This window comes from Alosa sapidissima, chromosome 14 (genome assembly GCF_018492685.1).
Source record: "Alosa sapidissima isolate fAloSap1 chromosome 14, fAloSap1.pri, whole genome shotgun sequence".
Classification (NCBI taxonomy): Eukaryota; Metazoa; Chordata; class Actinopteri; order Clupeiformes; family Clupeidae; genus Alosa; species Alosa sapidissima.
Genome location: NC_055970.1, coordinates 9,331,136 through 9,342,389, shown reverse-complemented (window position 1 = coordinate 9,342,389; position 11,254 = coordinate 9,331,136).

Below are 11,254 nucleotides of genomic sequence, written 5' to 3'. Positions count from 1 at the left end.
TAATGGCCAAGGGAGACTCTTTCTCTCCAAATGTGCTAACTGAAGTGAGCTGATTTACCTATGAGGGATGCTCACTCGTCCTCTCTAATCGCAGTCTGTTCTGTTTCTGGACATTGCCAGATTGGCTGTCTGAATTGTCTTCCCGCAGCTAACTGTGTCACTGAGCTCATTGTGGAGATGTTTTTGGCAGACAGTGATGTCTTATTATTCCAAACAGATGCCCACAATGAGGAAATGAGCGGAGGACAAATGGGTATCAAAGATCCGCGGTGCCGGGGGTCAGGAGGGGGGTTGTAATTGTGGACCGGATTTCATCACTTAATGAACTTGGCGGCCTGTTGGTGTGAGGCGGAAGCTTGGCAGTTAATGACCACACACGTATGGGAACACACCCACTTGTCACATGGGCCAGTCTCTGGCAGAGGACAGTGTCCCCTCTCTTGGACAGTGAGAGAGACAGCCAACATCTGCCGTGACAAGGACCTGTGCCCATTCTCTTTGGTGTAGTAGAGGGAGATCGTTATCAGAATGATTGTTATTAATCCAGTTCAAGGAATTTGACTCACATGTCCAGCACTTAATTCTTTCTCATACTATTTCTACTAATTCTCTCTCATACTGTTTCTCATAAAAAATATTTCAGTTAATTGAAAATTCATTAAAATTGCATACCCCCCCCCCCTCCCCCCTCCCCAAACAAAAAAAAAATACCATCAAAAGAGGTATTCCTACTTACTGTTATATGGATCTGAAAGTCATCCTGCTGTGAGCAGAGAATTCTAACACTTTTATTTATAAGAGCTCACTGTCCCCTCTTACTGCTTAGTCCAGTCATGAGGCCTGCACACACACACACACACACACACACACACACACACACACACACACAGACAACATTATGCACACCCACCCGGTGTCGGGTTATCATTGAAGTGTGACAGACAGCACTTGGCAATTGACACGCACACTTGATGTTATCTGGCCGGGGGAAGAGATTGAGGGTCTTGACTGATGAAGGAGTGTCACTAGCGTATTGTTTATCTACGCCTGTAGGGGGTGGACTAAAAAGAAAGAGAGCTCTCTTTTACACCATATATCACTCAATGAGGGGAGAGGAGAGAGAGAGAGCGAGAAAGAGAGAGAGAGAGAGTAGAGAGAGAGAGAGAGAGAGAGAGAGAGAGAGAGAGAGAGAGAGAGAGAGAGAGGGAGGAGACAGAAAGAGCAAGTGAGGGAATTAGTCTGAGGTACTAGATAGAGCATGTCAATGCACGTTCAAGTAAGTAGAAATGATTATGTAGTGTAAGATGTAGCCATGAGGGACTGACAGTAATTCATTTAGGTCTCCATATTGCAGTGTTTCAACTCAAATGAGAATGATGTGCTTTCCCAGGCTGGTGCATGCAGACTATGCGAGGGGGGGGGGGGGGACTCATGGGAACATGTCTCGTCCCTCACAAAGGTGCTCTTCAATCATTCTGAAAAATGCAGGCCTGAGTTGGCTGACAGCTTGATTTGACTTTGTTATCGAGTTTGCAAATTGATTACACCTAGGGGTATAATGAAATAACTAATTGAATGTGTCCGCTTGTAAGCGATTTATTTAAACTTACAAACACATCCAGCTCTCCCGCTTCTCCTCACAGTGAAAGTGTGTTTTAATTAATGGTTCTGGTGTCTGATAACCTTCACACAACCATTAACAGGAGGGGCCTAATTGATTAGCGGTGCAATGCTATGACGCTAAAAACATCATTAACTGTCCCAGTTCATAAGGCCGACTGTGTGGGGTATTGAATGGATGCATTGCAAAAGCTTTTTATTACTGGAGTAGGAGTCATTTACAAACGTGCGGTCTTCCAAGTGAGGACAGATGTAGCGGTGTGGGAGTGCTTTCCTCGTCATGGGAAGCTCGTTGACTCATCCTCTACACCTGTCTGTGGGACTGACTGCTGTCTCTGGAACTGACCGCTGGGTGGGGGAGAAGCAAAGTGGGCCTTGCAGTGGAGTGGGGTGGTTGGTGGATTCAGTGAGGTTTTTATGGTAAGCATGGGCCACATGTAGGAGGTGGGACTATTTATATCTTATGTTTATATGGGGACTATCTCTCTCCCTCTCTCTCTTTCTCTCTCTCTCTCTCTCTCATACACACACACTCACTCACACACAAACACACACACACACACAGACACACACACACACACACACACACACACACACACACACACACACACACACACTTACGCTGTTATGGTGCATGGTTGGTTCAGTAAGTGGGTGGACATTGGTAGGCCTTATTGTCATGATGTTACTCAACGTTGTTGGGTTTTGCAAGCTTAGTGGGGGTCTTACAGCCTGCAAACAAACCTTTCTGATGTAGGCACTGAACCCTTTGTCTGGCTTTCTGTGCCAGCTGGGATGTGTGTGGGTGAGTGAGTGGCATGGGGGCGGCATTCTGGGCAGCTGTGTGGGGGTGGGGGGGCAGAGGTGGCACCAAGGCCTGAGGGATGAGTGGGTTAGGGCCGCTGACTGACTCAACGGGCCCTGCGTCACTTCGTCCCACAGAGGTATCCTCCTTTGTGATGGCCACACACACACACACACACACACACACACACACACACACACACAGAGCTATCCTCCTTTGTGATGGCCACCTCCTGCGAGGCTTTGTGTGTGTCCGCACGCAGACTGGCGGAGCTCGGGAAGAGTGGAATTTGCGAGAGCTTCTTTTCACCCAACTGGTCCTGTCTGTGGGAGCGCAAATTGTGACTCATCACCACCAACGTCATTACTGTGTTCTGTTCTGTGTGCTGGTTTAGGCCTCATCATTCACTGGGATTACAAAGACAACAGCAGACAGCTACTCTTGTTACAACGATTATTTATTAAATTTAAATTATCTGTAACACATTTTAAAAATTACACAATGCCATCTATCATGGTCACCATGGGTTTTTTTTTTCACATCTTAAATGGTGGAAAAGAAACTCTCTAAAAAAAGACCCTCCAATGATCTACCCTTCCGTTCCCCACTCACAGAATTTATCACCACCCTGCCCTAGCTGTACTTCCTCTAAATAATTTCCATTGCTCTGGTTGAGGCAAATCCAACCCTGATATAAATGATTTCACTACAAGCCAGTGAACACACTGTTCTAGAAGGTTATTTTTTGTGTTATCCCAATGGAAGCTGATGTTTTCAATTATATGCTAACTCAAGTTAGCTTTCTTTTTGCATTTAGCATATAGTTGTTTTAAAGCTGGTGATTAGTATGTTTTCTTTGTTTTGGTAGATTCCAAATTGGGTTCATAATCAATATCTCCATAATTCTGTATTAATATGCTAAAGAATAATGAGGTATATTTTCAATACAATGAAATAATAACATTTCATTTAGATATGAAACTGATGATATTTAAAGAACAGGGCAAACAAACATCAGTGTCATACAATCCTGCACAAAGCAATATCTGTCAAACCAATACCCCAACAGGAACATCATTAACTGAATTTAGCTTTGCGCCAACCTTGTCTGGCTTCAGAGCAAAGCCATACAGAAGCACACTGCAATAACAGCAAGCTAATGGATGAACCATCTTAAAGAAATGTTAACAGCTAAGACATTTATTTCTGAGTTCTGTTGTCATTTCACAAACCATACATCCATTTTGTGATGGATATAACTATTTTCTGTTTGTTCTTTTTTCTTTACCCCACACATGCCACAGGAGAATTCTGGATTACAAAAGTACCTGAACAAATTGCTAGTATATCAGCATGCATAGCTGTCGGGTATTTACAGTCTATGTACATATGGGACTAAAAGAGAGCAATCTACCTTTTTCTTATTAATAAATGGGTTTTTTGTTCATTTACAATGGCAGCTGGGGGGAAAAAAAGTCAGAATCATACAGTTTGCTGAATACACAGGACATGCATGTTTAAGAGGAGGTACACTCAAACAAAAACACACCTTATGACAAAATGTACAGCCCTCCACAGCTATATGTTTTCCACTGTCTATACACTGTGTTCTTTTCCTAGGTGCGTTGCATAATGCAGTTCTGCTCTGGTAGGAAGGACCAGTATGAGCACCAAGGGCTCGGAGAGGTTAATTTACAGCACTAACTGTAGCGTGACGAGAAACGCAAACACCAAAAGAGCTCAGAGAACATGCTGGTGAAGGGCATTAAGCAATCTCTCTCTCTCTCTTCCTCTCTCTCTCTCTTCCTCCCTCTCTCCCTCTTCCTCCCTCTCTCCCTCTCTCTCTCTCTCTGTCTCTCTCACTCCTCCCTTTGTAGCCAATCAACACGCGCAGGTCCCTCTGTGCAAAGACAACACCTGGGCCATTACCATTTATCATGGAAGACATATTGACAAGGCCTATTGACTGTAATCAACCACTTGTGTGGCGTCACTAGATCTCTGAGTCACTGAGAACAAAAAAGCCTAAGATCCGGATATGTTCCAAAGCCATTCCTGAACAAATGGCCTCTTTATTTATCCTGCCGGCCATTCAAAGCCCATGACCATTTCTCCAGGAATATAGACACTGAAACACAACCATTTGGCATTATTCACATGTCCATTGCATTTATGCGCTTCTGCCTAATAATCATTTGGAAGACACGGATAAGGGAAACCCCCTTTTTTTAATTTTCAGAGCATCTTCACTGCAGGTTGCGCCACACTCATTATTGCGGTCATTGAAGCTAATATAATGCTCATTGTGTCATTCAACTGAACAAAGATAACACCCACCCATCCCGTTTGTAATTAAGGTCAGTGTATGCGACCAGCTCACTTCATACTGGGCAGGTTAGTGGTTCGGCGTGTTTGATGAACGAGGGGGGCGGATGACTGGGCATGTTAATGCGCTACCTCATAAAGCTTATCGGTGACTGGGGTCACTCGGGCCAAGTGGTGGTGGGGTGGGGGTGGGGGTGGGGGGCTAATCTCTTCGGCAATATGACCCAATAGTTATAACCCAACCCAACCCCCCACCCCACCCCCTTCTACAACCTACTGTACCTCAGAGGATACCTCCTACCTCCTGCATCAACAAAAAGCCTGGGCCTTGAAACCCATGTGTAAAATAAAAGCAGACGTTTAACGGTGAAATTGAAATAAAGGGGAAACACTAATTAACCCTGGGCTGAAGGACAGAGTCCTCAGAGGGACAGCTTTACAACGCGAGCAATACTTTTTAATTGTACCCTTGCGACCGCACTTCAAAAGATGAAAATTACAGCTTGACCCTAATTTTAACCGGAGTTGCGGCCTTTCTTGTCTCAGCCCCTTGAAAGGGAATGGTTAGCCTGTGAATGTAAAACACATTCTTCACAGACGATGAGGATTGAGAAGGATTTTGCCGTTTAATTTGAGTTAAAATGCCAGTGATTATCCTTGGGAAAATCGTGATACAAATGTATCTTTTTGTTATACCTCATTCCATTCTGTGATTTTCTCGTGATTGATGTCTATTCAACAGTTTGCACGCACACTAAAACCATTCTGTACTCTCTCTCACTGCCTCTCTCTCTCTCCCTTTTCCCCCTCTCTATCTCTCTCTCTTTCTCTCTGTTCTTTGTTCTCCAGGGTGTCAGAGGGGGGATTTGCGGACCGTGCCGTTTCACTGCTCTAATACGGAGGGATTACATCCGTCTCCCAGCATGAGTCGCTCGATGGCGGCCTGCTGGGCTCTGATCCAGGCCCTGTGATGACCCATCTCCCCATTGTTGGGGCACACAGGCCTCCTCTTTAACTGGCAAAGGTGCCTCACTGTTATTAAAACCCAGATGCTATATTGGGCATTTGGTGTGGGTGAGTGTGTGTGTGGTTGGGGCGGGGGGGGGGCTGGTTAGGGTACCACAGGTGTTTGTGGTTGGTTGACTCATTTGAGTCTTTTCAACTTTTAATGGACAAAATGGCAAGTTTTTTTCCCCCTTCTCTCTCTTGTTGTTTTTTTTTTCTTTTAAACATTGACCCATTGTTAACAAGGTGTAGCCATTTTTCATGTGAGGTGATCAATGGGTCCGCCTGCGGTTGTCTCCTGGCTTTTCCTGTGATTAAAAGGTATTTGTGGTGTTGTTGTTGCTCCCTCTCATCTCTCTGAGCAGGAGTGGGTGTAAAGGCTTAAATCAAGCTGTCAGGTGCCAGAGTGCACGGCTAAATAGCACAGGCTAAAAAAGCCACCTGTTTTCCTTTTTTTTTTTTTATTCCGGGGCGCAATTTATCGTCTGTGTTTTATTTATTTCAGGGAACGGGAAGTCTGTGGGATTTTTTTTTTTTTGCGAATCGCCTTTCCCTCAAATAACCCCCTTGAGATTCAGGAAATTAAATCTGCTGCTGGTCACGATACTCCATCTGAGAAGCAGAGTGGGGGTGAGCCAGAATTGCACCTATGTAATCTCTCTTTCCTTTCTGTACGTATTCTATTCCCTCCCAAGCTCCTGTGTCAAACCAAGTATCAGCCTGACTCCGGAGTTCAAACACGGATCAAGCCTGGCCAATTAGTTGTATGTGGGGCTGCTGAGCTAATCTGGCCAATCTTCTTGCAGGGCGATCCCCATTCTAGGAGGCTCCAGGGATTGAAGATTGGGGCTCTTCCCTCTGCTCCGTCCTCCCAGCAGGCTTTGCCATGCTGTCGTCCCCCTTGGCTATTAGCCCCTTAGTAGCCCAGGCTGGGTCACTGCTCCTGGGTGCCTTAGTACACTCATCTTCACAAGTACCACTGGAAGGTGGGAAGACTAGACTTCATCAAAGATGAACAGTTTCCCACATGTCTTGACTTTATAGTAATATAAGATAGTTTTACAATGACAAGGTTGAGTGGCACAGCAGAGATTGTTATATCTCTGTAACATCAAGATAAGTTAACCTAAGTGTGATACAGACAGCTAGGAAAAACAGAGGCACTTTCTTGTAGTCACGTTACATACTGTCAGGCTTTACATGACATGCACTGAATGTCTAGGAAGGGCACGTGTAGACTGGTGACGATAAGCAGACGGGCAGGATGGAAAGGGACAGATTGGAGCTGGAGGGGTCCATAGTGGGGCAGCCGTGGCCTACTGGTCAGCGCTTCGGACTTGTAACCGGAGGGTTGCCGGTTTGAACCCCGACCAGTGGGCACGGCTGAAGTGCCCTTGAGCAAGGCACCTAACCCCTCACTGCTCCCCGAGCGCCGCCGCTGTTGTTGCAGGCAGCTCACTGTGCCGGGATTAGTGTGTGCTTCACCTCACTGTGTGTTCACTGTGTGCTGAGTGTGTATATACTTCTATATAGTGGACTAGAGTGTGGGGGTGGCCTTGACTTAAAGGACTGCACTTGAGCAGAATAATCCCACTGCCCTTCTGACCCCTCTGTCTGCCCCAGACCAGTACCTAATCTACACTCTTCAACCCCAAATCACACAACATGGTGCTTAGCAGGCCAATCTGGGTCAGAGATATGCTCTCAGCACGTGGGTGCTACACGTGTGGGTGTGGGGTGGATAACAGGCCCTCCTGGTGTTTAGATGTAGGGGCTCTATGTTCCTAAACTGATAGCTACAGTAGCCTACATCTGTGTGCATCCCATGCAGTTAGCTCCTAACCATGGGTTAAAAATATCCACAAGCATTGCACTGGATCGTTGTTGTGTGTGTGCGTGTGTGTGTGAGTGTCTCTGCTGGGTTGTGTGGGCATCTTCTTGTGTGTGGATCACTGTATGTGTGTGTGTGCACCTGTATGTGTGGATGACTATATATATATATATATAAGTATAAGTATATATACTTTTTTGATCCCGAAAATGAGTGTGAGTGAAAAAGAAATTTGGTTTCTGCATTTAACCCAATCGGTGAATTAGTGAAACACAAACAGCACACAGTGAACACACAGTGAGGTGAAGCACACACTAATCCCGGTGCAGTAAGCTGCCTGCTTCAACGGCGGCACTCGGGGAGCAGTGAGGGGTTAGGTACTTTGCTCAAGGGCACTTTAGCCGTGGCCCACTGCTGGTCAGGGCTCAAACCGGCAACCCTCCGGTTACAAGTCCAGAGTGCTAACCAGTGGGCCACGGCTGCCCACCATGACTGTGTGCGTGTGTGTGTGTGTGTGTGCGTGTGTGTACGTGTGCATCTGCTTGTGCGTCGATGTGGGCGTGCGTGTCCAGGTGCGTATGCTGGGAAAGATCTCTGCGTTACATCACCGTTGCTCAGTAACAGTATTGCCCCTTCGCACCTAATTCCTCCTGTATCAGCAGGATCCTCTCTGTGGTCTCCAGGGTGACTGTTTACCTGTCCGGCTGCACATGGCGCCCTAAAGGGCCTCGTCCACAGCTCCAACGGCAGCACGCCAGCACGGCCATTAGCCGGACACACTGAGACAACACTTCAAATGAAGCGCGATGCTTAGGATGCCCGCTGATGATTAACCAAGCACAGGGGGAACAGACACATCATCTGCACTCCAAAGACAGACAGAGAGGAATCCAAAGAAGAGAGAACTGGACTGCTGTAATACTCTGGCCTCTAACCTCCTGACCAAAGCGTCCACCTACCACCCCACCCCTGCGTTTCTTGTTTAGGGGGGGTGGGGGTCCATCTCCTCAGCTTGACAAATGACTCTCCAAGCTGTGCCTGTGATGGTCCCTTATTACCCCCCCCCCCCCCTCAACCCTCTTTGCCTAATCCAAAAACAAGCTTCTGGGCCCATTCCCCCCCCCCCCCACCTCCTGGCCAACTCTCTTCCCGGGGAGATTGATGAGTTACTCTGCCTCGACAGCTTGCAAACGTCGGACTGGGGAGTGAGGGACAGGGGGCTGTGGCCTGATTAAATGGAGCGATGGTGTGCGTGGGAGAAGAACAGGCAGACAGAGACAAGAGAGAGAGAGAGAGAGAGAGAGAGAGAGAGAAGACAGGGAGGGAGAAAGAGATGGAGGCCGGGAAGGGTCGGGTGACCTGAGAGCTGTGCTAAACAGGCACACCTCCCACTCACCGACGCTCTATTCCTCCCTCTCTCTCTCCCTCCCTCACTCCCTCCTTCTCTCTGAACTATCCATCATGTTAATATACCTCTGCTCTGCCCCTCGGGGTAATATATCTTTGACCTGTGATTACACTAACAGCTTATTGTTTGCACACTGAACAATCCCATTATGTTGCATGTCTGTTTACATATTGTTGTTTAGATAAGGACTTTTCTGTACTGCATAAAGCGCTGCAGGCACACTACCAAGTGCCGCTGCGCTCTATCGAGGGCGAGCCATGAGTCGACGCTTAATTTAGATTCTTTTCTGAAACGCACTGACTGCTTACATGTATCTCAAGGCCAGGCTTTGAACTTGTGCTCCGTCTAATTTGAAATGTTTCAGTGGGGGGGAAAAAAAATAAAAAATAAAATAAATAATAATTTCAGTTCACACTCTCAAAGAATGGTTCGTTTTGTTCAACGCTTTCAACTTAAAGAGATCAACAGTACCTCAACATGTTGCCTTTTTAACAAGCGCCGGCGAGTCATCAGCTCCTGACGGACTTGTCCCATAATGCGTCTGCCTTTCAGATCTGCGTTTACTTATCAGCGGCGTGCCAGGTAGAGGCCCAGGGGGACAGGCTCTTTTGATGTGGCATTTATGGACGGTATGGCCAAAGGCAGGCAAGCAAACGCACACATCAAAAGAAACCTGGCGCTAGAATATATATATATATATAAATAATAATAATAAAAATATCTTGCTGCAAGATGGAGGCAAAGGAAGCTATTAGTTTGCATCATGCTGGTGTGGATTTTTAAAAAAAAAACACTTTCTCACCTCTATGAAGTTGAAATTATTAGGACTTAATTTGTCCCAGGTCAAAATACCTCTGACTTTTCCACAGGAATATTAGGGAGAAGGCCTAATTGTTTATCTGGTGATAATTAACTCTGCTCTACAATACTATGCAGTTATCAGCCACCAAAGATATGTCAGTCATTTCAGTTTCATCAGATATGCTATTTGTAACATGTAATGTCTGATGTTAAATCAAAATAATGCAGTTTCACTTTTGCTTCATGCAAAATAATAAAGATACAAATAAAAATGTTTTAAACAGAAGAGAATAGACCCCCCCCCCAAAAAAAAAAAAAAAAAAAAAAAAAAAAAACACTATTTCTTACTTTTTTCTGTTACATAAATATGATATAGTTAACATGACCTGAACTTTCATGAAGAGAACTGAGCTTGGGGACAAAAGCACGCTGGCCCCTGACTCCCCTCCCAGTAGTGAGCATCAGTGGCAGCCCCAGTAGTGAGCCTCAGTGGCAGCAGCAGCAGCTGCATCAGGCTGGGATGAGAAGCTCGGCGGAGTGGAAGGACACCAGGTATTTACACGCTCGCCAAAACATCTGCTTCCCTTTAGCCGGCAGTCTCATTAGCGCCGACGCTGCCAGGAGTAGAGGGCATGAGGTCACCGAGGCCCACATCCAGGGGAGGGGGGGGGCAGCCGTGCCAGCAGAGGTGCCCGAGGTTCAGGAGAGATTTTGCAGCTCGCGCAAAACTCAAACAAGCTTAGAGAACAGCTGAGGAGAGAAGACCTACCCTTTTTTCCCCAAATAAAATGATAATAATAATAATAATAAAAAAAATTCATATCTCAGTTTGGCTTTCCTTACTTCAGAATTAGCAATGTGCTTCCCTAACTAGAGAAAGTCTGGCTATCATCGTGTGCTGGTTGCTAAGCCAAATTCAGTGCAAGGCTCTGGCAGCCTGGGTGGACTCTTTGAGATAATCCCTATGAACGGCACACAAATTGACAGTTCTCGGCCAGGCGCCCTCACCGCTTTCGTGACCGATGCAGTTGGACTTTTGCTCTTATGAAAAGCTCTGCCTTCATTCTTTGGTTGAGGTTTTTTGTTTTAAAAACACAAGTTGGACAGGGTCATACTCCGTAATCGATGTAATTCAGGAAACAAAAACACACTGTCTGCATAGCTTGAAAGGCAGGTTGGTCAGAAATCTTACTCGAGATTTGCGTTTTTTGGTGACACTGCATCCGTTACAGTGCTCTGTTGGAAGGAACATTATGGGTTGCTGGACTTTCTCTCCTATCCCCAAGCCAGTAATAAGACACTGCTGTCCATGCTACTATTCTCTCATCTACGTCAGCGTGCAGGACAGCCATCACAGCTAAAAAGTTCTCTCTGTACAAGTGAGAAATGTACATATATACAATATCATAAATCCCCCTTTATGTCCCTTCATGGTGTTTTGTGGTTAAGTCTCATTGCT